The 27058-nt window shown below is 38.2% G+C and overlaps 1 pseudogene; it reads left to right on the forward strand.

The window, feature by feature from the left end:
• The first annotated feature begins 9785 nt into the window (after positions 1-9785).
• Positions 9786-27058, forward strand: part of LOC105235867 — a 60662-nt pseudogene continuing 43389 nt past the window's right edge.

The following is a 27058-nucleotide window of genomic DNA, read 5'->3' on the forward strand; positions in this document are numbered from 1 at the left end:
AATCTGGGATGGGAGCCATGGATGAGTATTCTTCACTGTCAATCCTTGGATTCATGATTTTGTGAGGCATTTCATATGACTTCAGAAGATCCCAGCAGGACTGAACTCTTAAGTTTCCATGATGGTAACCAACTCAATAATGATCTCTTTTATTATTTTTTTTGTCCTTCCCTATTAAATTCTGTGCAGTTACTTCCATTCCCTGAAATCACCTCCCAAATAAACAACCAGCTCATAAGTCTTTGTTTTACACTCTACTATTTTGGGTGGGAGGTAGGTAGATGGGTAGAATACAGGCCAAGGAAATTAATATTAGAAGTAGCCCTAGAGATTAGTAGACCTCCAGGATGAGATTATAAATCTGAATCACTCACCAACTGCTGGTGACTGACCATGATAGCACGAGGCACGCTGTAACACCACAATAGAAATATTGTCACCTATGGTGTGTTGGAATGATACACAGGTGGAGAGTGAAGTCTGCGTAACTGGGCTATTGAATAGAATAGGTGGCATTGGTAATTATAAGGCAGAGTTCTGTTGGCCACATTGGAAACATTAAAAAAGAATGATTGGTCTGGTAAGCCAACCATCAACCAAGAGTGAGCTATGGAAGACATAAAGGCCTCCACAGAAGAATTGAAAGAAAACTGCTTCTCCTGCTGCAACAGGACAGCCTGTGTTGAATATCAGATCCCATATTTATTTAAGAGGGGGAATTTAAGAGGAGACTAATGTGCAGATTCAATGTGACTCTTGTGCAAAGGAGCCCTGATAGAGGAGAGACGTGACCCTGACACCTGATATGGGAATATTTGGTAGGACAAGCTTAAGAAGACACAATTCCCCAATTTTCCTAATTCTCTAGGCCAGCAAAAGGAAATCCCTTCCCGCTTTGGGCAGGGCAGCATCCTCCCCTTGCCTAAGGACCATGCAAAAAACTCACCCATCATGCCTCCACTCATTTCCACAAGCTGATAACTAGAATCAGATCTCTTCAAAACCCAAGCAAGGAAAAAGAGTCTCTTCTCTGGAAGGCAACAGCTAACTCCCTAAAAGAATTACAGATTTTGGCTCATGTGTACAACAAATTATGAATGTTCCCCTTAGATTGAGGGCAGAATATAAGACTAGAAGAAAAGGCATTATTCACATAGACATACTCTCCCATGACACAGAATTTAATATTCTAGCCTGAACACCTAGAGCTAATTCTAATACACTTCTGGAATGGTTCCTTAAAGCTCTAATATTCTGATAGTCTACAGTAATTGAAGATATGGGAATTGCCATGGAAGTTTTAATCAACTTTATTGAGGTACAATTTACATACAATAAATGCACACATTTTAAGTGTACAGTTCCAGGAGTGTTGATAAATGCACACACCTATGTCCACCCTAATCATTATAAAAAATGTTTTCATCACTACAAAAAGTTCCTTTGTGCCCATTGTAGTAAGTTATCCCCACCTTCCACCTCAGGCAATTGTGGATCTGATGTCTATCTCTATAGATGAGTTTTCCCTATTCTAGAACTTCACATGAATGAAATTGTATGGTATATACTCTCATGTGTCGGCTTTTCTCTTTTTACACTCAACATAGTATCTCTGAGTTTCAAACATGTTATCACATGTAATAGTAACTTATACCTTTCCATTGCTATTATCACACTTCTCAAATATACCACGATCGGTTTATACATCCACTTGCTGGTGGACATTTGGGTTGTTTCTAATTCAGAGATAATTTAAACAAGTCCCTATTAACATCCCTATCAAGTCTTTATGTAGAAGTATATTTTCATTTTTCTTGGCTAAAATACTTAACAGTGGATTAGTGGATTATAAAGGGATAGGTATACGATTATTTTTTTATAAGAAACTCTGTTTTCCAAAGTAGTTGTATCATTTTTACATTCCCACCAAGAATGTAGGAGAGTTCCAGTTGCTCTTCATTCTTACCAAATGGGTATGACCAGTCTTATTAATTTTAACTTTTTAAGTTCTTAATTTTAACTATTCTAACAAGTGTGACATGATAGCTTCATGATGTGGTTTTAATTTGCATTTCTCTAATAATAAGTGCTCTGGAAGTTTGAACCTTTTTCATGTGCTCATTGGCCATTTATATATCTTAATTTTTGAATATCTGATCAAATATTTTACCCATTCTCAAAACTGTGTTATCTTCATATCATTAAAGAGTTCTTGGGCTTTGCTAATGTGGGTCTACAGTATTTTTAACTCTAGAGTGTAATTTTTATTCCTAAAGCATTCTTTCCAATATCTCAACTAGATGCTGGGGTTGTTAAGGAGGTGTTAATGAGTACTTCCCACTCTGGCTGGTCTGAAATTCCAACGTGTCCCAGCATACTTAATCTTGATCTATACAATCTCTGTTTTCTATGTCCTATAGGTGCTATTCTCTGGTAAGACTCCGATAGTCTTGACCTGCTACAATGTGAAAAATTACCTGCATGCAAGGTAGCCTCTAAATACACTTCCAAGTTATCTCACCCAAAGGTGATAGAACAGAAGGGCTCACAGAACAAATTTAAAAGGTTTATTAAATTATTTTAGAACACACTGTAAGAAAGAGGGGGGTAGAAGTGGGGTAACAACATTTTTAGAATAGGTTACAAGTGGACAGAAGTACCATACTACTTGAGTCCTGGGTTACGTAATGTTCATTTGTCCTGTCTCTGTCTCAGATACATGAGCCTTCTTGCTGATGGTGTGGTTACAAGATCCAGAGATGAAGTCAGAGCAAGCAATTCACAGAGATATCCTGAGCCAATGACTCATGCTTGCTCTATCAGAAAGATGCAGAGGCAAGTATACCTGGCCAGAGCAGGCTGTCAATCAGCCTATTGAACAAACATGGGTTTTATTGCATTTCTTGTGTAGAATACACATGGTGTTATTAATCCAAAGGATTCATAATAATGACTTGTTCTTTCTATCCCTTTCTATCTATAAGTAGTATTCATATTTGTTCTATCATTTTTACTATTTATTATATCTATCTTTGAAATGTCTTATAGGTTACTAACTTATTTACAATCTATATTTAACACATCTCCTAAATTTGGCTATACCTCACAGGCTCCTTGTTTACTCATATTTGACACATTCTAGGAGCTTTACCTGTGTATCATAAGCTCCTAGCTTACTTACTATCCACATTAAACACTTATAGGTTTCATCATCCTGTCCTCTATGGAAGATTGAATATTCTCAAACAATAAAGTACACTCACATTACATCTGCACATGTGCAGCTCAATCCTCCACAAAGTCCTCACCAAGTCCCTAGAGCCAAACCAGCACCCATTGATTGAAGGGGAGATTCGCTCCCCTTGAAGGACTCTGGAATGCCACTAAGGTATATATGATAAATATTTACCTAATCCTTCCTCAAGAAGTACTTACAGTCATTTACCAGAGTAACTGTGAATTAGGGGAAGTAATATATTCAAACACCTCGAGGGCTATTGGCAACAAGGTCTAAGCTAATATTACAACAAGAGGACCAAATTGCCAGTTAGGGGGTTAATGGAGGAGAGGTGATTAGTGGGGTCTTAGAGTGGGTACAAACTAGTATTGCCAACATACTTGGAAGTCGTTAGAGTAATAGAATAGAATGGCCTATTAAAGGCTCAGCTAAAGTGCCATCTAAGAGTCAATATCTTACAGGTTTTGATAACTGTGTACTTTAGGGGAAACAAAGAAAGTAAACTAATAACCATTATGGTGACTTATTCCCCAATATCTAGAACAAATACTTGGATCTTAAAAGCAAAGGGTGGAAGATTGGCACTTATCACCACCATTTTTAATGATCTCCTTGAGGAATTTACCATTTTTTAATAATATTTTTTATTATATTATGTTAGTCACCATACAGTACATCCCTAGTTTTTGATGTAAATTTCCATGATTCATTACTTGTGTATAACACCCAGTGCACCATGCAATACGTGCCCTCCTTAATACCCACCACCAGCCTATCCCATTCCCCCACCCCCCCTCCCCTCTGAAGCCCTCAGTTTGTTTTCCAGAGTCCATAGTCTGTCATGGTTCATTCCCCCTTCCGTTTACCCCCCCTTTCTTCTTCTCTTTCTTCTCCTACCGATATTCCTACTTCTTATGTTCCATAAATGAGTGAAACCATAAGTCAAGCAGAGAAGGAATTTACCATTTTTCATTCCTAAAACATGAGGGTCTGATGGATTAAAGGTCCTAATTTCCAGAGAAGAAACAAATCTTCAAGGGAACCCAAAAAGTGCTGCACTAAAGAAATGCTATGAGTACTACCTGGTATCAGGGGCCAGAAGCCAAGAATGTAGCTACTCTAGTTATGAAAAATTGATTCTGGTTATCACAGGGAACAAAGGTTGCTCTGCTGGAATAGACACATGGAGGACTATGCCTGGGACATATTTATTGGGACATTTTTTGCTTTCAGGATTGGTAAGAATGGTGAATGCACAGTTGCAGCCAACACGGCCCAATAGGTCTCAGACCCCTCAAGTATGATGATCTGGGTCACCCTACCAGGCAAACAACCTACACTTGCTAAAGCGCTAGTGAAGGACAGGGAAATCTAGAAAGAGTGGTGGAAGAAGAAAAGATAAATGTCAGTTATGGCCTTGAGACCAGTAGGAAGTAATTTGTTCCATTAAACACTGAATATTATCTTTGAAAAATAATTTATTGAGGTATAATTGAAATATTATATTAGTTTCAGGTAAATATTAAGTTTTTTGCAAATTGCAATTAGCTAGTACCTTCAGTAAGTCACTATTTAGGTTTTAATGGAAGGCATGAGCAGTTCTTAACAGTGCAAGACGTGAACTTAAATGTGTCCTGTGTCTGGCTTCACATCCTCTCAACCTTATCTCTGATTCCAACTCTAACTTGATAAATAAACTCTTTGTGGGCTTTGACCTGTCCTCCACTTTTACTCTTTGACTTGGGCCTTCTCCAATGTTAGAGTGTGGAAATCCAGGTGGAACTCAGTAGCGTAAAGCTTGTGCAGTCCAGAAATGTGTGTGTGTGTGTGTGTGTGTGTGTGTGTGTGTGTGTGTGTGCACATGCTGGGCATGGGGATTAAATGTCCCTGGAGTTATTCTCAATGGAAAGTGATAGGAGCCCATGGGTATATGTTTGCCCCTGTCAATCCTTTGGTGGACAATTTGAGAATTATTTGGCTAGTTCTACTCTCTTAGAAGGCCCTGATGGGATCCAACTTCACCATGGCAGTGACCGTCTTGATATTAGGTGCTCAAGCTGAATTTTCATCCTTCCAAGTTTATTCTCCCCAGTCCCTCATCCTCCCAATCATCACTCTGAAATCTGGGTTACCTAGAGGAAGAACCTAGACTAAGACAAATACTATCCCTATAACCTTTTCACTGTGTGATGGTAAGAAAATTACTCAAATTCTCTGTATCTTTTGTCTTACTTATACAATGGCAACAATAATGGCACACAGTAGTTATGAGAATTAGATGATAAAGCATAATGACTGGCACAAAATACAAAATAAATATTAGCTGTTTTTAATATTGTTATTATTGTTATTAAGCTTTCCCCAAAACACAAAATTAGGGTCCTATAGCTCATTTAGGAAAAAATCAGCAGTGCTGAGATAAGAATAGTCTGATCAAGACATCCTCATTGTTTTTTTTTCCCCCTTGAATATGTAAAGCATCAAGAAATTTTAGGGTCATTAATGGAGTCCCAGTGTTTACATATACTTTAAGAGGTCTACATGAAGTTGAGATTTCCAATGGCTTAAAATCACATATAATGAGTCATATAAACCTATTTCCTAGATAGTTTGCTCTATTTCCTAGGCAGTTTGCTCAAAATGCCAATCTCAGCACAGGTTTAGTTTACAGAGAGAGTCATATATATTATAATACCCATAAATATATATGTACATGTCATGTATATGTATGTGACATGTACATGTATATGTACATACCTTCTAGCTTCAATTTTAAAATTTTAAAATTACAATATTAAGAAAACATTTCATTTCACTTTGAAACACAATATTTATAAGAAATACAGCATTGAGACTCCAGTGTATCAGTTCCTATAAAATCTCAGATTACTTAAGCTCTCTAAATGACATATTATTCATTTAAAAAATGGGTATAAAGTAACACTACCTCCATGAAGGTGTTATCAGGGTTAGAAGAGATGTATATGAAAGTGCTTTTGGAACTGGATTTTTTTTAAACAACTTTTTTTTTTAAGATTTTATTTATTTATTTGAGATAGAGAGAAGGAGAGAGCAGGAGCAGGGGAGCAGAGGGAGAAGGAGAAGCAGGCTCCCCGCTGAGCAGGGAGCCAGATGCAGGGCTCCATCCCAGGACCCTGGGATCATGACCTGAGCTGAAGACAGATGCTTAACCGACTGAGCCACCCAGGTGTCCCTGGAACTGAATTTTTTACAAATATTGAGCATTAATAATTACACTTGCACATATACATACAAGTAGCTCTTGTTGAATTTATGTACCAAGGAACTAAATTTCAAAATGGAAGAGCCTTCTTTTCTCTTCTCAAATTCTCTAGTGATTTTGAGCTCATGTCCATAGGTTGGAACTGCAGCCATCTGGACTATGTGCAAGGGCCAGTCTCTCTTCCATGCAGCCGGAAGTGTAGCTGCAGGGGATTCAGAGCCAGCTCTGTAGTGCCTAATGGAAACTAATCATCCAACCCCTTACCTTCCCGCATAGTATAATAGATCTGTGGCTCCCAGATGACAGTTAATGGTACTTTTCGCCACCACCCTGATATTTCTTCTCTGGGCTTGGAGGCTTGTAGGACCCATACTTATTTTGAATCAACAAACTCTCATAGATTGAGAACATTTGGGAGTGAATGATTCTTTCCAGTCAGGGGATCAGAGGCAGCTTCAAGGATGAGGCTGAATTTGAGCTGAGATATATAGACTTTCAAAAGGTAAAAACAGAATGAGGGCATTCTGGACAGTGGAAAGAGCATTAGTAAAGACACAAGGACATGGAATAATATCCAAGAAGATTGATTTAAGTATAGGGTGTATTGGGTATTAAGGCCAAGAGAGTAAAACAAACAGTGTAAATAGGTTAAGATCAGGTAATGAAGGTCAAATATAAGGAGCACTTTCTATGCAATACAGAGCCATTTGGAATTGGGTTGAGATGGCATAATTAGAGCTGAATTCTAAATAATTAGGGCCTGAATGGGACAGTGTCATTGAGATGGGAAAAAAAAAAAGGAAGCCTTTTGATGGACTTAGAAATGTTTTTGTGAAGATTAGGAATATAAAATATATTTTTAAAAATGACCGAAGAGTGACTTATATTGAGGTATAACATATATATATGTAGATATACATATATATGCACTTATGTTGGGCTTGATTCATTGAATGACTAATTTTTCATTCATATTGAGGTATAACATATATATATATATATGCATATATATATACACACACATACAGATGTGTGTGTATACAGTTAAGTGCATAAAAATGCATTAATCTTAAGTGAATTTTCACATTTTAAATAAATACTGAAGCCATAACCCAGATCAATACAGACTATTTCCAGCACACCATAAGGTTTCCTCATCCTGTTGCTAGTCAACAAACATCTCCCTTGGTGGATTTTGAGTTAGGCTCATTTTATATCTTTTTTTTTTTATTAAATATTCACTGAGCTCATAACAGTACCAGGAAAATATGGGGAATAGACACAGTTGCTTTCTTGTCTCCAGCAGGATTCTTTATACACGGTCCAGAGCAGTGGTTCTTATTTTACTATACATAAAAGTCACGTGGGACTATTGTTGAAAATGTGGATTTGGTAGACCCCTTCCCCAGATCCTAATTTAGCACTTCTAGGGTAGAGCCCTGCAATATCCATTTCCCCCCTATTGGAGAGTAACTTCCCTTTTCTTTTTTCTTTCTTTCCTTTCCTTCAAGTACAGTTGACATAGAATATCATATTAATTTCAGGTATACAGCATAGTGATTTGACAATTACATATATCATGAAATGTGCACCATTAAGTGTAGCTCCTATCTGTCACCATGAAGAGGTATTACAATATGATTGATTATATTACCTATGCTTTACTTTTCATCCCCATGACTTATTCATTTTATAACTAGAGGTTGGTACCTCTTAATCCTCTCACCTAGTCATCTATGCCCCCAACTCCCTCCCCTCTGGCCACCACTCGTTTGTTCTCTGTATTTATGAGTCTGTTTCTCTTTTGTTGTTGTTGTTTGTTTAATATTCATTTTTAAAAATGCCCTGCTTTCCTTTGAAGCAGAAGATCTTAGGGTCAGACTTGAGAAATGCAAACCTATTGAATGGAACAGTAAGGCCTTGTAGTCCATGCTAAGGAATCTGGACAAAATCCTGTGGGGTTTAGAGAAGAACTAGAGCTGTTGACGAAGGAATAGAAAAGTCATGGTTTACGTACTTGGAGATGACTCTGGTAGCAGAGTGGAGAAAGGACAGCCTAGAGGGAACAAGACTGCTGCCAGAAGGTCAATTGCATGAAGATTATTGCAATAGTACAGAAAAGGCAAGAAAATGTCTGACTTTCTTCTGAAGAAAAGGCAGATTTAAAAGGCATTTAAGAGGAGCACTCAAAAGCATGTGTGACCAATTAGATGTGTGTATGTGGGGAGGAATGAACAGGGAAATAGGGAAGATGACTTGTTGTTTTTAATAATGTAGATGAAAGGATGCACTCCATGTTGAAGACATCCTGACCTCATGACTACTACCAGCATTGGAGTACTGAACCCAAAACACTAATCCATTTGTCCTGAGAAACAGAGGGCAGGTCTTTAGTGCCAAAGGCTGACCGGTATTTCTCCAAATACATAGGCAGCGTCAGAACCATTTGTCCTGAGAAACAGAGGGCAGGTTCTTTAGTGCCAAAGGCTGACCGGTATTTCTCCTAATACATAGGCAGCGTCAGAACACTAAGATGTTGAGCATCTACTTAATGAAGCCTTGGCAGACTCTCAAAGACCTGGTCCTGATGGTTTTCAGGAATTCAGTTCCAAGAATGCTCCTTCTGCTGGGGAATTAATTGGTTTTTTCTCAACTAAGTGCGGGGGTGGTGGGAGTAAAACCAAAGAAAACCTTGTTTGACATTGGGAAGCAAGCTTGAGAGGGGAGTCGGGTAAAGACTAATTGCCAAGTATCCTTTTCCAGCTTGTTTTGTCACAAAGTCTTTAGTGGTAGCAGCTGAGAGGTGACACAGATGGGATGTGAGAAGTAAAGGCTGTGTCTCAGCCTTTGCTGGCCAACCCACCAACTTCTTAGGACAGGTCCAGAAAGTAAGAACTAACCTATAGATGGGGATTCCATGCCTCTTCAACCCTAAGTCTCCTTCAGAGGGACTTAGACCCAACAGTGAGGATACCACATAAGGTATCAGCAACACAGTAACTCATTACAGATTACTAAGAACTTTCTTCAAGCCACCTACTTTGAGTCTGATAACAGTCCTCTGAAAGCCAGAAAGTGAAGATGTTTATCTCCTCTTGCAGATGACAACAGCATAGAAAGATAAACAACCTCTTCAAGGTCATGCACACATATCCTGCTGGAACTGAGATGACAGCACTGAATATCAAAAGACCTGAAGTAATTTCTCTAAAACTGAGCAGGGTGCCAAGGACCAAGGGCAATCTGCTAGCCTGTCTGTGATCCACTTTTCCCTTCTGTGATACCAGCATCTCTCCACTGAGGATGTGCAACGGCAGAGACCCCCAGCATATTAAAGTGAGGATAGAACCTAGCCAAGGGGCATACACCATCATTCTCTCCCTCTCCCCGCCATCCACAAGGTGTGCACATCTTCCAGATGCCGGTGACAGACATGGAAGTGGAACAGTGGAGAACGCTTTCTTCTTTGTGCCCATATTGATAGTAGCATTTAATAAAAAACACCAGGAGAATCCAGGTGAGTAACATGTATTTTTTTTTTCCTTAAGGATTTCTTTACAACTGATTCCTAGCTTGCTCTTAGCACTGAAATGGAATTGGAAAAAGAAATGACAATACTGATTCTTGAAAAATGTTTCCTGTTTCAGATATATAGCTGCCATAGCTGTCAGCATTTGGCTTTGCCATCTGTCGTTTGTCACAGAAATCCAAAGCTCTTCTATGTAAAACTTGCTTAAATGAAATTCACTTAAAACAATTCTAAATATGAAGAATTACTTAATTTAGCAGCAAACTCAGCCTATGGGCCAGAAAAATTCAAAATTAAAAAACTGAAGAACTGATATTATCCTGTCTGCCATCTTGATGCTGCTTAGTTCCCTCACTACATGAGTTTGGATTAACGCCAGAAATGAGCAAATGTTTGAGAAAAAGAAATCATCATTGAAACAGTATGCTGATGTTCTAACATCTTACAATTAAACAAACCATTAGGTATAGACTTGCCCATCATGGACCACACACCAGTCATGGCTATGAAGCTGGTGGGGAAGGGGCAGACTCAGAGGCTTTGCCTCCTATGATGGGACAGACACAACTGAAGCAGATACAACTCCAGGCTCTGGGGGTCACCTTATCTGGCAATCATAACTGAGAAATGGAATGGGTGGCAATGGACTTCCGCAATATCCAAGTAGGCAGACAGGGCTGTTGGATGGGCTAAAGGGATCCAGAGGAGACAGAGAAGCATGGACAAGTACCTTTTACATGAAGCTCTCTGGCAGAAATGTAGGGCACAATGACAGGGAATCCAGGAACAGGCCACATTACCTAACCAGAAGTATTTTCTCCAACTCTTGTTTGCTTTTGTTGTTTTTTTTTTAATGATTTTCTCATCTTCCATTTCCTATTCCAATTGTTGCCTAATACTTGCATGCTATCAGTTCTCAAGTCAACAGACTACTTGTAGCTTTAGACAATTACCTCTGTTACAAAGCTTTCCTTTCATAAAGAGATGATACCCTATTTGGCTTCTCGTTCTGGACATGCCCAAACTTTCTGAGAAATGGTAAGTGCAGAGAAAACACTTCAGCAATAGGACTGCCTGCACCATGTTTAATACAAACTGAGTCACCAAGGGAGCAGGAAAACAAGCTTAAGGTCTACAGTTTCCTCTACAAAGCAATGCTGACTGTGTAACAGAGCAGGAGAGGCAACTCTGTATCAGTGACATGGGTATGCATCGCTTTGACCATCCACCCTGCAGCATTAGCAAGACCTCAAACCTGGATTTAGGTATTTAAACAAAACTGTCCCTTCCACAAGCCTCTTCCCTCTAAAAATTATATACATATATACTTATCAACTTTCCTTCCTATGATCGCTTGGGGCTGTCTTATCCTGGGACCATGGTATGCAGGTGTTTCTGGTTCCATTTTTATCTTGACATTATAATATGGAGAGTGGTTTGGCATCCGAGGCCACTTTGGTGCCTGAACAGTCCTTTCTTATTGATAACCCTAATGTAGCTTATCTTTCTCTCAAGTGTGCTAAGTCAATAAAATGCATCCATAATCAAAACTATATCAGAGGTAGACAAATTTTTCCCATTACACTTTACTGATGCCAGCTGGTGTTAAACTGTCTGTTTTCCATGGTCTTTGTATTTGGGTTCTGCTTTTTAACAATGCTTTATTTGGCTTTTATATCCACCTATATCTAAAGTACTATTAGGATTATTTTTATATTGTGTTATGTTCCCCAACAAATCATATACCTTTTCCAGCTATAAAACTAAAATTACTAGAGTATCAACATAGAAAAACATTTAAGTGGACTACAATAGGATGTTAAACCTAGATTCAAGGTAAATAAACACTATAGCTATTCCTGATAGAAGTACTGATAAAATTTTTACATAGTAAGTTTCTATAAATTGAAGCTAATTCCTGGTTTCCCCTCAATAATTTTAAACATGCTAGGCTACCATCTTTCTATCTTTCTGGTAAGATAATCAACTATTAACATGAGCTAATATTTCCCTATCCTCTCCTTCCCCAGTCTAACACTTATTCCTATATTTACCACTGATTTTGCAAACAAACATTGAGAATTACCCTTAGAATTCTCCAAACATGCTCCTTCCAATTCAGACCATTCTGAGCCAAAATCAGCTTTGGCCTTAGCAACCAGAACTCGTTTCCTGCTCTAAATGTTATTCCTTTGCAAATATTCTTTGTGCTGCCAGTCTTCCTACCTACCTGTCATTTCACTCCTTCCTCAAATTCCTCTTTCCATATTCTCAATCTGAGATGACTCCTTGTCCACACACCCATTCAAACAGTTTCTGCACACTCCTGCAACTTCCTTGTACCCCCACATATTCTGTCCCCTCATCCCTACCTAATTTTCTCTTCATCTCTTTCCAATGTGGCATTACCTACTCTGTTTGGAACTAGGTCTTTGGCAATTATAGAAGGTATGTTATTAACTCTGCCAGCTGCTTCATCACCTGCACTCACTGCAAGCCAATTTTAAAAATCTTTGTTCTTGGGTACTCCGCATATTCTAATTAGAGAGCTTATCATAGGGCTGCTGCAAAATTCTGCTTTGACAATGATCTTCTTTCCTTACTTCCATAATATAAAGTAAGGAGCATATTGCATTTCAGAAATCAACCTGTAGCCCTCATACTATTAAGTTTTCTTAGTATGTGTTAAGTTTGTGGCATCCACTTACTCCTGAGCCCTTTCTTCTGGACCTTACTAAATATACATATGAAATTGTTTGAGAGTTCTGGACATTGAAGAAGGTGTGATGGCACACAATACCTGTTGTTTTTAAAAGGGAAACCAGAGAAATACATTTTGCTACTTTTTATCCATGTGTTCTGTGTTTTATTTAAGAAACTTCTTTTTCTCTCATGTTTTTCCAACTCTCACATAATTAGACAGGAAGCTGAAGGAGACAACAAGTGGCTGCTGTTGAGAAGTTAATTTACAGTGCGACACAGGAAGCAACCAAGGAAGGGCACTACTGAACAGCACTGGGCGGTGTTAGGGGCCCGAACCTCCACACAGTTGAAAATCTGTGTGTAACTTTGGACTCCCCCAAAACTTAACTACTAATAGCCTACTTCTGGTTGGAAGCCTTACAGATAACAGTCAGTTAAGACATACATTGTATATGTATTATATACCATACTCTTACAATAAAGTAAGCTAAAGAAAAATGTTACTAAGAAAATCAAAAGAGGGGCGCCTGGGGGGCACAGCAGTTAAGCGTTTGCCTTCAGCTCAGGGCGTGATCCTGGCGTTATGGGATCGAGCTCCACATCAGGCTCCTCCGCTATGAGCCTGCTTCTTCCTCTCCCACTCCCCCTGCTTGTGTTCCCTCTCTCGCTGGCTATCTCTAGCTCTGTCGAATAAATAAATAAAACCTTTTAAAAAAAGAAAATCATAAGAAAAAATACATTTATGATACTGCACCATATTTGTTTAAAAAAATCCATGTATAAGTAGACCAACGTAGTTTAAACCCAAGTTGTTCAAGGGCCAACTGTAGTGTCTTCCAGGCATTACTGAATCAAGAAGCTCGTTGATTGATTTCTTCTTAAAGACAAAAAGTTTTCTAAGTCTCCTTTCATACTAAGCCTACTTGTTAGCCTTCGAACTATCCTTAATATACTAATTCTTTCATATATTCTTTTGTCCATGCCTATATAAAATCATTTATTTATTCATTCATCCTTTCAACACATATATATTATAAACGCAGGTAAGGAGTTGCACTGAATGCTGAAGACTCACAGAAAGGCAAGGTGTCTGCTTGCCAGAAGCCTCAAACAAATAGGCGAACCAAATAAGCAAAGAGACAATATAATATGCCATGAGCACTGTGAGTAGTTGCCTTTTCAAGTCTTAAAAGAAGCATAATTGTGAAGTATATGAGAAAGCTTTAAGTTGTATACATTTTTACTGAGGGGACTGTAGTAAAAGTATTTAACATTGCACAGATCTATATAGAAACTAATTTTTTTTAAAAAAAATGTACAAGTAATCCTGAGAAGTATTGTCACAGTGAATTATTGCATGACATTACATGCCAGGAATACATGTCAGACATAGTTACTAAAATAGCCATTGTGAGGCAATCACTGTAATTATCTTTCCATGGCCAGACGTATTTATAATAGTCAAAGGAAAATCAAGTTGGTCTAAGCAGGTTGCAAAACTGGAAGAAATAGGGGGAAATATTCTCACTTAATTGAGCATTGATAAAGGAGAAAGGAAGTTGAATGAATTAGTAATTTAGTTACAAATATGAGGGTTTTTTCTTTCTTTCTTTTTTTTTTTTTTCCCCTGGTGGAAGGTCATGAGTTTAGAAAAAAAAAATAAGCAAATTAATGAAAGAGACACAGGATCACCTTTTTTCATCTGCAAAAGAAAAGAACAAATCTGGAGAAAATGTTGTTTCAGGCCCACCCCAAGACGAGGAAAGGGACTGTCTATCTAATGAAGCTGAACAAAGACCTGCAGACACCATGCCGTCAATAATTCTTAATAACTTTGACAGCAAGAACAAGTGCAGTAAGGGCTTGAAAGGTAGCTGGCCTGCCAGGAAGCTAAGGGACAACTGAGATGTTAGAGCTTTCCAGTGCCTGAAAACATGATGGAAAGACAGAGAATATAATGGGAAAGACAAAAAGCTAAGTGTAATTTAAGAAGTGACAATTATAGAAATTAATAGCCTATATTTTATTTATTCTGTTATTTATGTTTTCCTCAATCTTGCTGGATATTGAATGTAGCCTTTAACATATTTACAGTTTAATAATGGTATAATTGATCAAATGGAGTCCATTGGCCTTTACTCCAGGTAAGCAAGCTCAGGTCTGCATCTCTCTGGATGTACCCGTCTCTCCAGATTTCAGGATGTCAGTTTGCCTTGTGACCTAAACTCTGGGGCAAAGAAAATTCACTGATTTTCAGTTTGTGTAGCTCTTTTCTTGTGGGACCGGAATGATAACTGATTTCAAACATTTTTAACATTGTATCTAAGATCCAAAGCTTTTTCTAAGGGTTTTAAACAAGAAAATGGTATGACTTTATTTTCCGTTTTAAAGGTTTACTCTAGTTTGTAGAGTAGATTGGAGGACAGCCATCGTGGAAGCAAGGAGATGGGTTAGGGGTAGTTTCTAATGACTACATAATCTGCTGTTAAAGAGATGTAGGGACACCCCATGAGATATGAGAACACTGAAGAACTGAGATGCCTTGGATGGATGGGTCCTCCACCACCACTTTGAAGTTATTCAGTATGAGACTAGCACTTGGTTTGAAGAAAAAGACACTTGGAACCAGGAAGGAAGTGCTTTGATAAAGTAGGGCAATGAGGAATTACTGGATGACAAGATGAAAAAAGGAAGAGCATAGAAAGGCATGGGACTGACCATATTTTTTTTGACCTTTTAATTTATTTTTCTCTATTATTGAGATATGGTTGACATACAATGTTATATTAGTTTTAGGTGTACAACATAGTGATTCCACAATTGTATACATTGTGCAGTACCATCTGTCACCATACAATGTTAATATAGCACTATTGACTATATTCCCTATGCTGTATGACTAGGGAATACTCATTGATTTTATAACTGTAAGTTTATACTTTATTTGGTTTTTATTGTTGGGTTTTTTCTTTTGTTTTTTTTTTTTTAGATTCCACATATAAGTGAAATCATATGGCATCTTTCTTTGACTTATTTCACTTCGCATGGTACCCTTTAGGTCCATCCAAGTTGTTGGAAATGGCAAGATAAAATTCTTTTTTTATGGCTGAGTAATATGCCACTCTGTGCATGTGTGTGTGTGTGAGTGTGTGTGTGTGTGTATCACATCTTTATTTATCCATCTACTGATGAACACATGGGTTGCTTCCATATCTTGGCTATTGTAAATAATGATGCAATGAGCATAGGGTATGTATATCTTTTCAAATTAGTGTTTTCATTTTTTTGGGTAAATACCCAATAGTGGAATTATTAGATCATATGGCATTTTTATTTTTAACTTTTTGAGAAGCCTTCATATGGTTTTCCACAGTAGTTGTACAAATTGACATTTCCACCAATAGGACACAAGATTCCCTTTTCTCTAAGTCCTCACTACCACTTATTATTTCTTTCCTTTTTTTTTTTGTAGTTTCAAGTTTTTAATTTAAATTCCGGTTAGTTAACATAGAGTGTAATGTTAGTTTCAGGTGTAGAATTTGGTGATTCATATTTTATTTTTTTTAATATCAAGCTGAATGTATAATAGTTTTATACTGAATTGGTGAGAAAAGACACCCATTCCACTTTCTTCCCTTAAAGCGTACATGGGATGAGGGAAAATGAAGAAAAGGTGGCATGTGCAAACTCCAGGATGGAAAAGATGGAAAGATTTAAGACTTCAGTGGAGTGGATCAATCCTGAAATAGGTTCAGAAATGTAAGTTTTTTTTTCTTTTTGTTTGTTTTGCTTGATTTCAGAAATGTAAAATAATTTTGAGAAGAGTAAGGAGTGAAATATTTGGTCAAATATAAGAAACAGAATACCAAAGGGCTACCTGCAAAAGAGACTTGAATCTTTCATAACATATGAGAAGCAAGGGATACAGGGATGTGAGCAAGGTGACTTAATGTCAGTGGACCCTCTGACCTCACCAGATTCCATTAAGTTTTGGTACAGCCTGGGTGGCTCTGGGGATCACAGGGCAGGCAGGTGGCAGCCATGCTGGGCAGGAATATCTTTTAGCATGTAGGTTACAATCAGAAGGCAAGAGAAAAAACCACAATGGGCAGAGGCAAGTGGCTAGACAAACACCTAGTGGCCAGTCATCAAAACAACAATGACAACAAACAAGCCAAAACAAAACCCACACACCTAGTGGCCACTCACAGTAGGAGCAGACGGAGGTGGTGAAGAACTTTTGTCATTGTAAAGAAATAACTGACACTGAAACAGACAACATTCATCTTGTGGCAGCAACCAAAACTTAGAGGATATAAGCATTTGCTCTCTGTGTCTTGCTTTTTTTTTTTTTTTTTTTTTTTGGCTTGTCACATCCTGCCCCCAATCCTAAATTATTTATGGCCCTTTTTCAAACAAACTTCTCTCATTGAAGCTGGTCTCCTTACTGTCCAGCACCTCATCAGAAGCATCACTCTTTGGGTTTCTACCTTTTGTCCATTTCTTCAGCCCTTAGAAACTCTTACTTTTGTATATAACCAGTGCAAAGTTCTCAATGACAGAATTTTAGGTCTAGTTAGGAGAAAGATTTTTTATTCTAACTTTGCTCAGGCAAGAACAAAGCATTGTCTGCAGAGAGAACTGTCTGACGGTAGTATAGCACTAATTATAATTTAATACATTTATTAGAACAGAAGTCTTTCTTAGGAAAAACTAATTTTTTAAAAATTATTTTTTGCAGGTTTCTAGGGGTGTTAGGGCTGCTATTTAAGAGTGGGATCATGAATGAATTACACTCAAATTAAGATTTCTTAGAAGACCCAGGATGGTAAATTATTTCCTGACGAGGTCTATAAGTTGATTCTATTTATATAATGTTGCAAAAGGTAAATTTTCTTCCTTATGAGATGCTTTCATTAGTTAACCAACATATAAAAGAGTAATTCACATATTTTCAATCATTCCACAGGAAAATCCACATGGCTTCCAGGAAAGAAAGATTTAAAAATACTTCTCTTGTGACAATTTATTCTGCTAGAACCCTTCTAAGTGCCAGTGAAATACGGATGTGAATAGAATAAAAAAAGTCATTAAAACTAGAGTCCCTTTTAACATATAATTTAGAAGTCAACTGATTAATTTTCTTCAAGTTATATTTATTTTTAAGCACAATAATGTCACTACTGCAGGATTATACAGTTCATCAGAAAGATCTATCAAAAGCATCTTCACACAAAATTAGGTGACAGGGTACAACACTTTGTCAGCAATCTGTAGTGGACCACATGATGGAATTTGAGGTGCAGAACTCTGGCTGAAATGGTTATGGTGCAATCTTTGGTTTTTTAATCCCATTCATTACACATATCAAATTTAGCTTCATATATTAAAACTTCAAAGAATTTGTTTTCAAAGATAATAATCATCCAATCTGAAAAGCTCAAAAAATAATAATTGATCATTATTAAAAGAGAATATATTATAGGCCACTGTATTAGTTTTCTGTTACTCCTGTAATAAATTACCACAAACCTAGCAGCTTCAAACGATATAAATTTATGATTTCTGTTCTGTAAGTCAGAAGCCTGAGCCGGCTCAGTTAGTTTCTCTGTTTTGGGTTTCATAAAGCCCAAATCAACTTGTTGGTTGGCTGGTTTCTTATCAGGAGGCTCTGGTAAGAATCTACTCCCAGACTCATTCATTGGTAGAATCCAGGTCCTTGCAGCTCTAAGACTGATATCCCTCTTTCCTTGCTGGCTGTGAGCAGAGGGCCACCCGTGGATCCTACAGGCCTCTCCCCAGTGCTTGAACAAGGGTCCCTACTCAGAACTAGCAACAGCATGTCAAATCCTTCTCATGATTGGAATACCTCTTAACTTCTCCTGCCAAATTTCTCTTTTGCTTCCAGCCAGTGGAAGTTCTTGGCTGTTAAGGGCTCATGTGATTACACTGTACCCACCTGAATAATCCAAGATAATCTCCCTATTTTAAGGTTCTAAACACTAATTACATTTGCAAATTCCCTTTTGCCAGGTACTATAAAATATTCATAGATTCCAGGAATTATGACATGGATATCTTTGGGGAGGGGGCCTTATTCTGCTTACCACACTCACCAAAAGTAAAAGAGAAATGCAAAATTACAAAACAGAAGATCTATAAAAAGAGTGAAATACATGTTACTTGATTAAAAAAAAAATTCTGAGGTTACAGCAAAATAGATCAAGACATGTTCAAACTATAGAATATTATTATGTGGTCAAAAAATCTTATTTTTAAAGTGTATCTAAATCATATCAGAGATTTATACAAAAAATTTAAGCAAAACTAAAGAGCAATTATGTGTACTGTAAAATAACCAATATTTTACATATAGGAATATATAAACACATATGCATACATATTTATTTTTATTTATGTACAGATTTATAAATGTATATGCATAAACATTGCTTTACATGTGTGTAATTTGTGTGGTACATACGGTATCTTCATATACCAAAGTATAGCAAAACATCAGTGTGGCAATCTCTGGGTAATGATATTATGTTTCCTTCTTCATATGTCCTATGAAATTTTATTTTCCAAAACATTATAATCAGAAAATAAAATGCTATGTTTTAAAAAAATGATATCATGCATGGCTTCTCATATAAAATGAAATATTCTAGCAAGAGAATCCAATGAGTCACATTATAGACAGATCTCAGTTTATTATGAATTAACCGTAAATGGAAATCTGGTACCCTGAGACAGGGGCGGGGAGAGGGAAGATGATTCATACCTTATTGACAGATTAATCACAGAAAATCATTGAAGGTTCACAATAACTTCTCTGCTAGAAAAACTTTTCTGAGTGCCCTTCTCTCCACCTCACAGTATAAAAGTTAGTAGTTTCTTGTTTTGTTTTATGTGATTTTTCTTGATTTTTGTATGTCTGTATATAAAGAATTCTCAGGTTGCAAATAACAGTCCCCATAGTTGTTTCAAGCCCCCACATAGAGTTCCGAGTCTCTTATACCACTAGGTCTCCTGAAGCAACATCATTGTCCTTCTCCCTTGACGAGGGACAAATCAGACAAGGGAAGCAATGATCTTTCTCTCCCCCTGGTTGTCTAGTAACTCTAAACTATGAGTTGTGAGAAAGAGCTATGGCCCTTTGACAATAAAGAACATTTACCTGTGCTCCTCATTTGTTCTCAATGTCAAAAACATTTCAAATGAATTTCTACCATCATCTTTTTCTTAGAACAGTAAATCACTGCCAAGACAGTTGAGCTCATTTCCAAGCCCTGTTCCATGCCTTCATATTTTGTTAATATCAGCCAGACTGCCTTAAGTGGGGGAACACTGACATACGTCATTACAAAGGGTTATTACTGTCATTGCTCCATTTTTCTGAATTTCACTCAGAAGGCAGTCACTCCCCTTTGGTCTGAACAGTGCTCTTCTTCACAGAAAAGTTAGCATGCCTGCAAGCCTATAATTGGAAAAAAAGGTTTTCTGGAGGTTGAGTACTTTTAGGTATGATAGACAGGCCATATGCCACTGAGACTCAAAAATAGCAGGATAAAGGAACAGAGGATTCAATTGTTCCTCATCCTCCCTTAGGAAATGTGACTCATAAGAATTGTGATGATAAAACTGTCCACTTTATGTGTTTACTTTTGCTGATTCAGTGTTCAAGATGGGCAAGAACCGCATAGAAATTACGCTCTCATTAGAATGTCTAGCGACAAACTAGAGACGGTATCTTGGTCACATGCTGCAAAATTGGAGGTTTGGGTCTCGGTTGCCTATGAATCAGTGGTGTGGATGTCTACAGCAATGGGTTACAGTGGCACATCTGGCTTTGTAATTACGAGAGCCAAGGCAAGACTAGAAATGACATCTATGAACAGAAGAGAGAAAATCTCAGGTAGAGATCAAGAAAGGCGAGTGAGTCTGATGACATATATTTTAAATTTTGGTTTTGCAATGTGGTGCATTTGGTGTTGAGGAAAGCAAACCCACAGGCCTTACTTCAAAAGAGGCTCTGACACAACTGAATTATATCCACAATAATCCACCTGCATGATGGTTCCTTATTACTTTGCCTTGCCTCTTCAGTCAGGCCCTGCCAGTTTTAATATGTGATATTTCTTCATATTTTGCATGGTATGCCATGCCCTGCCCAAAAGTGTGTCTTTTACTATTATTCTGATATCTAACTACTATGTCCCAATCCTGACTTCAGGTTTGTTTTCTAAAAAGTAGTATTTGACATCCTTTCTATGTTGCATTAGTGTATCTTGATGAATTCTGCTTTATTTTTGGCCTTGCTGACACTGTGAAAAGATAGCTAGATGCACTGTCTTTTGAGGGTTAAAGCACTAAAGACCACCTTCAGGATCAAGAGACTACCTTGCTAGAATATGCAAGATGGATTGGATAATTTTCTAATTTCTCCACTTCATATTATACCTATCTCTGGTTGTACCTGGATGGCTCTAGAACAAGTCTTGGGGAAAAAAAAAAGAAGTATTTCCATCATCTCTTCTTATGGACAACAGTTTGCACACTTTGGTATGTATAAGAATTACTGAAAATTATTTATAAAATTGCTTCCAGGATCCAATCCCCAGATATATTGATTTAGTAAGTCTGGGATGGTCCCACTGAGCTGTATTTTAATCTGCTGTCTTTATGTCAAGAAGCACTGCTGTAAACAGCATGAGAAAGGAAGACTATAGAGGTCCTCTAGAAACTTGGAAAAAAATAAAAACATTTTCTGGAATATAAAATATGAAACCATCATCGAATTCATCAGAGTACAGACAGACAAAATCTTCAATCTTCTGACTGCTCTTCAATGTTCCTTGTATCTCCTCTTTAGAGAGGATATTCTACTAGAGAGCAGGAATGTTTGTTTCCCTGACAATTGTACTTCCTGTTGGGCTTCCCCATTACAGTCCATCTCTGTGAGGCCAAGCTATGTGAGCTTACTCTTTGGAGACAGACCTGTTTGTGGTGGGCTCATCAGTTGATATCAGCCCTTGAGACTACAGAGAACAACAGAGCATAGATCACAATATTAGACTGAAGTAATGAAAGCTACCCTCTGGGGACTTCAGGCAAGGGAGCAGGCCTGCTTCATGGAGTTACCCACTGCATTTGCTACACTGGGGTCACTTTTCTGGATCTTTCACAGTGGCTCTTTCCTAAAAAAAACGTTAATTGAATGAGTGGTTGTTTTGTCATCTATGAGCTCTTGAGAGCAGAGACTATGTCTCATCTATCTTGTGTCATTAAAGCCTAGTGCAGTGCTTGATAAGGATGTATTGAATAAAGAACTAGATGAAGGAATGGAAGCACCAAGAAGATAAAACGTGGGTAGGGGGCATGGAAGGAGACAGAATGCTAGTGCTTAAGGAAGAAATGACCTCATCTTCTACTCCACCTGATTTACCCCAGACTACTTAAGTGCTGCATTTTTGTACTCTTCCGGGGGGGGGGGCAGTTATGTGACTAAAGCAAGCAGTTTGCTAGAATAGAACATTTGGTTTATACCATGAAAAAACCCATCTATATATTTATATTTATCATTTTCTAAAACCTTGTATTTCTTCTTTAGAAATCACTGGTGAGTTAGTGTTAAAGAGCTAGGAATAGAACTGCTTTTTTGAAGTCTAATATATGTTCCATTTGAAAACACTGCTTCTCGTGTCTAAGAATAATTAACAACACTCTTTAATTTATGAATGTCTGTGCTCAAAGGTCTTTCATCCGTGGGAAGAGAAGAGAGAGAAAGAAAGACTGAGAGGCTAATGGAAAACTTTCATGTCCTTGTGCTCAGCTCCGGTGAAGCCTCCAGGAGTGGTTCTGAAGAGGCCAGAGGAATCGGGGCTGAGCTCTGCTTTACATATGTGCATTAGAAATGGGTAACCTCCATATTTTAGGTTTTCAACAACCCTTTCTCCCCTCCAGTGGCTATGATTTAAGAATAACAATGTGACATGAACATTGAGATGAGGGGATAAGTGAATAAAGAAAAAGGATGGTGGTGAATAATTAAAAGGAGGGGGGAGCAAAGGGGGAGAAAGAACTGACTCACCGGGAGCAAATGTATTCATCGCCTCTTTGTCTCCTCCATATACTGTACCTCTCGACCGGGAAAGCAGATTTCTTGACTCTCAAAGGAAGTAAAGGTGGCAATTAAAGGCTGACAAGAAAAATAATACAAATAAAAAGGAAGAAAAGAACAGAGAGGAAAGATCGCCTCCTCCCTCAACTATGTACTGTGACCCTGACAATCTTCTCCCCATCTGTCAACACTAGAAAAGTCAGAGGATTCGATCTTATGGGCCTGGGCAGTGGGTTTTTGAATCACCCAACAAATAGATCTAGTTCTTTTTTACACCCTTTTCACCTGTCCGGTCTTCCCCACCCATCCCTATGAGTCAGCTGCTTGTCTTCAGTGAACTTACATAGCCCACTGTAGCAATCCCATGCAGGAGGCCACTCCTACTGACCAGATCCACCCCAGCCTCATGACCATGGCCTTCTCTCCATTGCCAACTGCCTCAGCCAGTACTCCCATGGTCTCTGACTATTTCTGGATTCTGTGCTACCCTAACCCTAAACCACCCCCCACTATCTACTGAGCCTGTTCCTCTCTACGTTCTGAGTGCTGCTGAGGGAAAATGCCAAATCCAGAAGACCCAGTCTTTCTTTGTTGACTTCAATTGCTACTTCCCAGTAAGACTTTTATTCTTAGTTACCTCCAGTAATACTTCAAGCAGCTCTTCTCAAGTCCCCAGACCTCAAAAGATACCCTGGCCCTAAAAACATGACTATCTTTCCTCCTACCTATATGGAAAAACCAAAACCATGCCATAGGCATTCAGAGAGTTGCTCTAATTTCCTCGTCTGTCCAATTTCACATTCTTTATTCCAAAACAAAGGATGAAATGTTCCATCTTCCTCTTTAAACTCAACCCTTATGTCATCTACCACACCACTTTCCTGCTTAACCCCACCTTCATCTCTAGCTGATCAGCTCTTACCTTCATCCAGTTACTTCTTCCCACAGGTTTTGACCTTAAGCCCCTGGTTAATATTAATTTCATTCCCTCTTCCCATGACCAGGCTTCTGAGAAGCCAGAATGACCTCTTTAAGTTCATTGCTAGCTTGAAGCAGTTAGTCGCCTGTCCTCACTAGGGTTTTGAGTTCACCAGTGAACCCCACTCCCATGCCCCAAACCCCGCCCTTTTGGCCATAACTAATAGTGATCATTGTCTCTTACCTTTGATACTATCGAAACCCTAACTACTCTTTGGCGGCCTGGTACAATTTTTTGCTACCCAGTTCATCCCTGCTTTCTTTCATCCAGCTCCTTCTACCTCTTCCCTTCCATAGTTCCTCAGCACCCTGTTTATGCCTCAGTGTTTTGCCTGCCTTTTTCTCTTGCTGGGTTGTAAGCACCCTGAGGGTAGGGACTATCTCAGAACTAATGCACACTGCTTTCTGCAAGACAGATTTTCAGTATTTAAGAGAAAATTGTGTTCAACATTTCTTTCTTGAACTTTCTTCCCTTGGCTGTTCCCTTGGCTGACTAAGTCCCTTCCTTCATCACACTGTTCCCTCAATAATCAGTCATAAATTATGAAATGTTTTTCCTTTCAGTCAAATGCCATGAATCTATGTCTTTCTCTCCATTTCTATTATCAATACCTGGTACAACCTCTTCCCTTTCTGTGGCTGGATTATAGGGACAATGTCCCCCACTCTAAGTTTGTCTTCCCCCTTCCAACTTCGCATTGCAGTACTCATGTTTAATCAACACTTCTCATAAACTCTGTCCCAGATCTAAAACATTCAGGGGTTCTCAGTTTCCTACTATGTCAAGTCTAAAATCCTCTACCAGATTAGATGCAGACTTAAAAGTAAGCAATGTATTTCAGAGCTGCCCAATTTCTGCCTACTTCCAAATGCTACCTTCTTCTGGTCAACCTGGTTTCTTCCTGAGTCATGTAGATGCAACACACATCCTTATCACAGGGGCTTTGGAGTCACAAAGCCTGGGATTTGAATCCTGGCTTTTCCCTTTACTAACCGTTAGCTTAAAAGTTATTTACCTCTTTGAACCTCAGATTGCTCATTTGTAAAATGAAGGCAGTAATACTTTACTCACAATCATATCACAACCAAACGATGAGCTCTTTATATTCTTTCTCTAACGCTACCACACCTAGCACAGAACTGAGCACAATACAGGTGCTCAGTAAACTCGGGCAGTGGTTAATCATGCTTATCTCAACAATAAGAAATAACCTTCATCAGAAATGATGAAGAGAAATAGGATCAAATATAGGAATACAGGAAACACAGCTAGAAGGTTGAAGCAGCTCTTTATGGAGATTTAAAAAATCAAAGACCTCAAAAAGTAAAAGGCTCCATTGTAATACTGGTGTAAAGGCCCAAGTCACAAAGGCTTACATTAAAGTTGCAGAAGATGAGTCAAAGGAAAGTTTCCAGTGTTGTAGGAGGTATTCAGAGGGAAGTTAGGCAGGCCATGCTGCCACCTGTTTTCTACCAATCAATTTTATTCTTCTTGCCCCTTCATGGGGAGTAGGACCATTTTCTGCATCTGTCTCTTTAGTTTCAAATGAGGCAAGGACAACACTATGACAAAGAAGAGCGCTACCACTCTGTTTTCTGTTTCCCACAGCTTTTAAGCCTATAATTCTGATCTTGATCACTGCATAATTATCTTCATTATATTAGATCATCATATTATCCTCATTTCATAAATGAGGAAACTGAGGTTCAGAGAGATTAAGTGACTCACCTCCTTAAGAAGTCCTCTTAAGATATTAACGTGATTAAATCCCTGCTCCTACAATAGGCCAATTGTAAAAAAGCTCTTGCATATCAGGTTCTTATGACAGATATGTATAATACGAAATCACTGTAAGAAAAAGCATCTAGATTTGACAGTCCTAGATAGTATCTATTCGTCCCCCTGAAACACGAAGTTCTTTCTGTTGGTGTGGCTGAAATGGATAAAGTGAGGGCCATTCTTTGGGGTGATATCTTCCATCCTGCTTACATTTTTTTCCCCCCAGCATCTAAAATGATTAACTATGCTGTCTCAGCTGTGATGAATTGAGGGATCTTGAATGTGAATCGCTAGGGAGAGAAGCTGACAAGAAACTAGAAAGACTAGGGCCAGGGAACTGAACTTTTCAGGTTTGATCTTAGTGGGATTAACCAGATGGCCAGTGTCCAAGCTTCTAGATAGTCTGGAATTGGCTACTAAGGGACTCTGATATTTGTGGCAAGACAAGGCAGTAGGTTAATACGCAGAAAGTGGTAATATTTGGTATTAAATGTGTAGAAAAACCTGCGTGCCAGGGACATTAATCACTTTAAAGCAGGGTCACGGGGAGAAAGGAAGTTACAAGGGCCTCAGGGAGAAAACTGATGCTCAGAAAGATTTCCCTAGATGAAAGAAACTATAATGTGAATTAAGAAATTGAGGCACATTAATAATAATAATGTAATTTAGTGAGGACTATATCCCAGGCACTATTTTAGGCATTCTGTACAAAAATATAAATGAATTCTTCTATTCAGTCACTCTGTAAAAACAGTATCATAATCCTCATCTATGAAAGGTAGTAAATTTTTAAAGCCTGACCACAGTGTAAATTTTAGTAAAATGAGGATAAAAAAATTAACTACTTCAGATTGTTCTCATAAGGATTGCATGAGTCAATAGAATGAAGAACTTTGAAGAATATCTGGCACATATTAAGAATTGAATGAATATTAACTCTTATTTACTAAAAATAAATAAGTACATATTAATAATAAAATAAATCAAGACACAAAATGATTTGGTAACTTGCTCAAGATTACATAGCTATTTACTGGTTTGAGCCAAGCTATGAACCCATCCCTATCTAGTCCCAAATGCTGAGCTCATAAACACTGAGCTATGGAGCAGAAGTCCAAACATACCCAGGAGGCATACATAATACCAGGATGGGAAGCAGCAGTTGTAGCTTGCTGGAGATGGAACCTAGAAGGTCATCCAAGCATATAGTGAATAGGACTTTGAACATCAAGACATCTGGGCTCTAATCATGTTTCAAGATGGTGCTTCGTAACACCAAAAATGTTTGATTAGGCTATGCTCTGGGTCAGGTATAGCAGACTGCTGGATGAAGTTTGGCAGTATCTGTAGCTAAGGGGACATGAGACTTCAAAAGTGTCTGAAGGATGTATGAAGAAAAGGAAGGTAGTGGTTAGAGACTTCCCCTCGATGGTAGTAGTGGATGGGAGGTTTTGAAAAAATAA

This window comes from Ailuropoda melanoleuca, chromosome 1 (genome assembly GCF_002007445.2).
Source record: "Ailuropoda melanoleuca isolate Jingjing chromosome 1, ASM200744v2, whole genome shotgun sequence".
Lineage (NCBI taxonomy): Eukaryota > Metazoa > Chordata > Mammalia > Carnivora > Ursidae > Ailuropoda > Ailuropoda melanoleuca.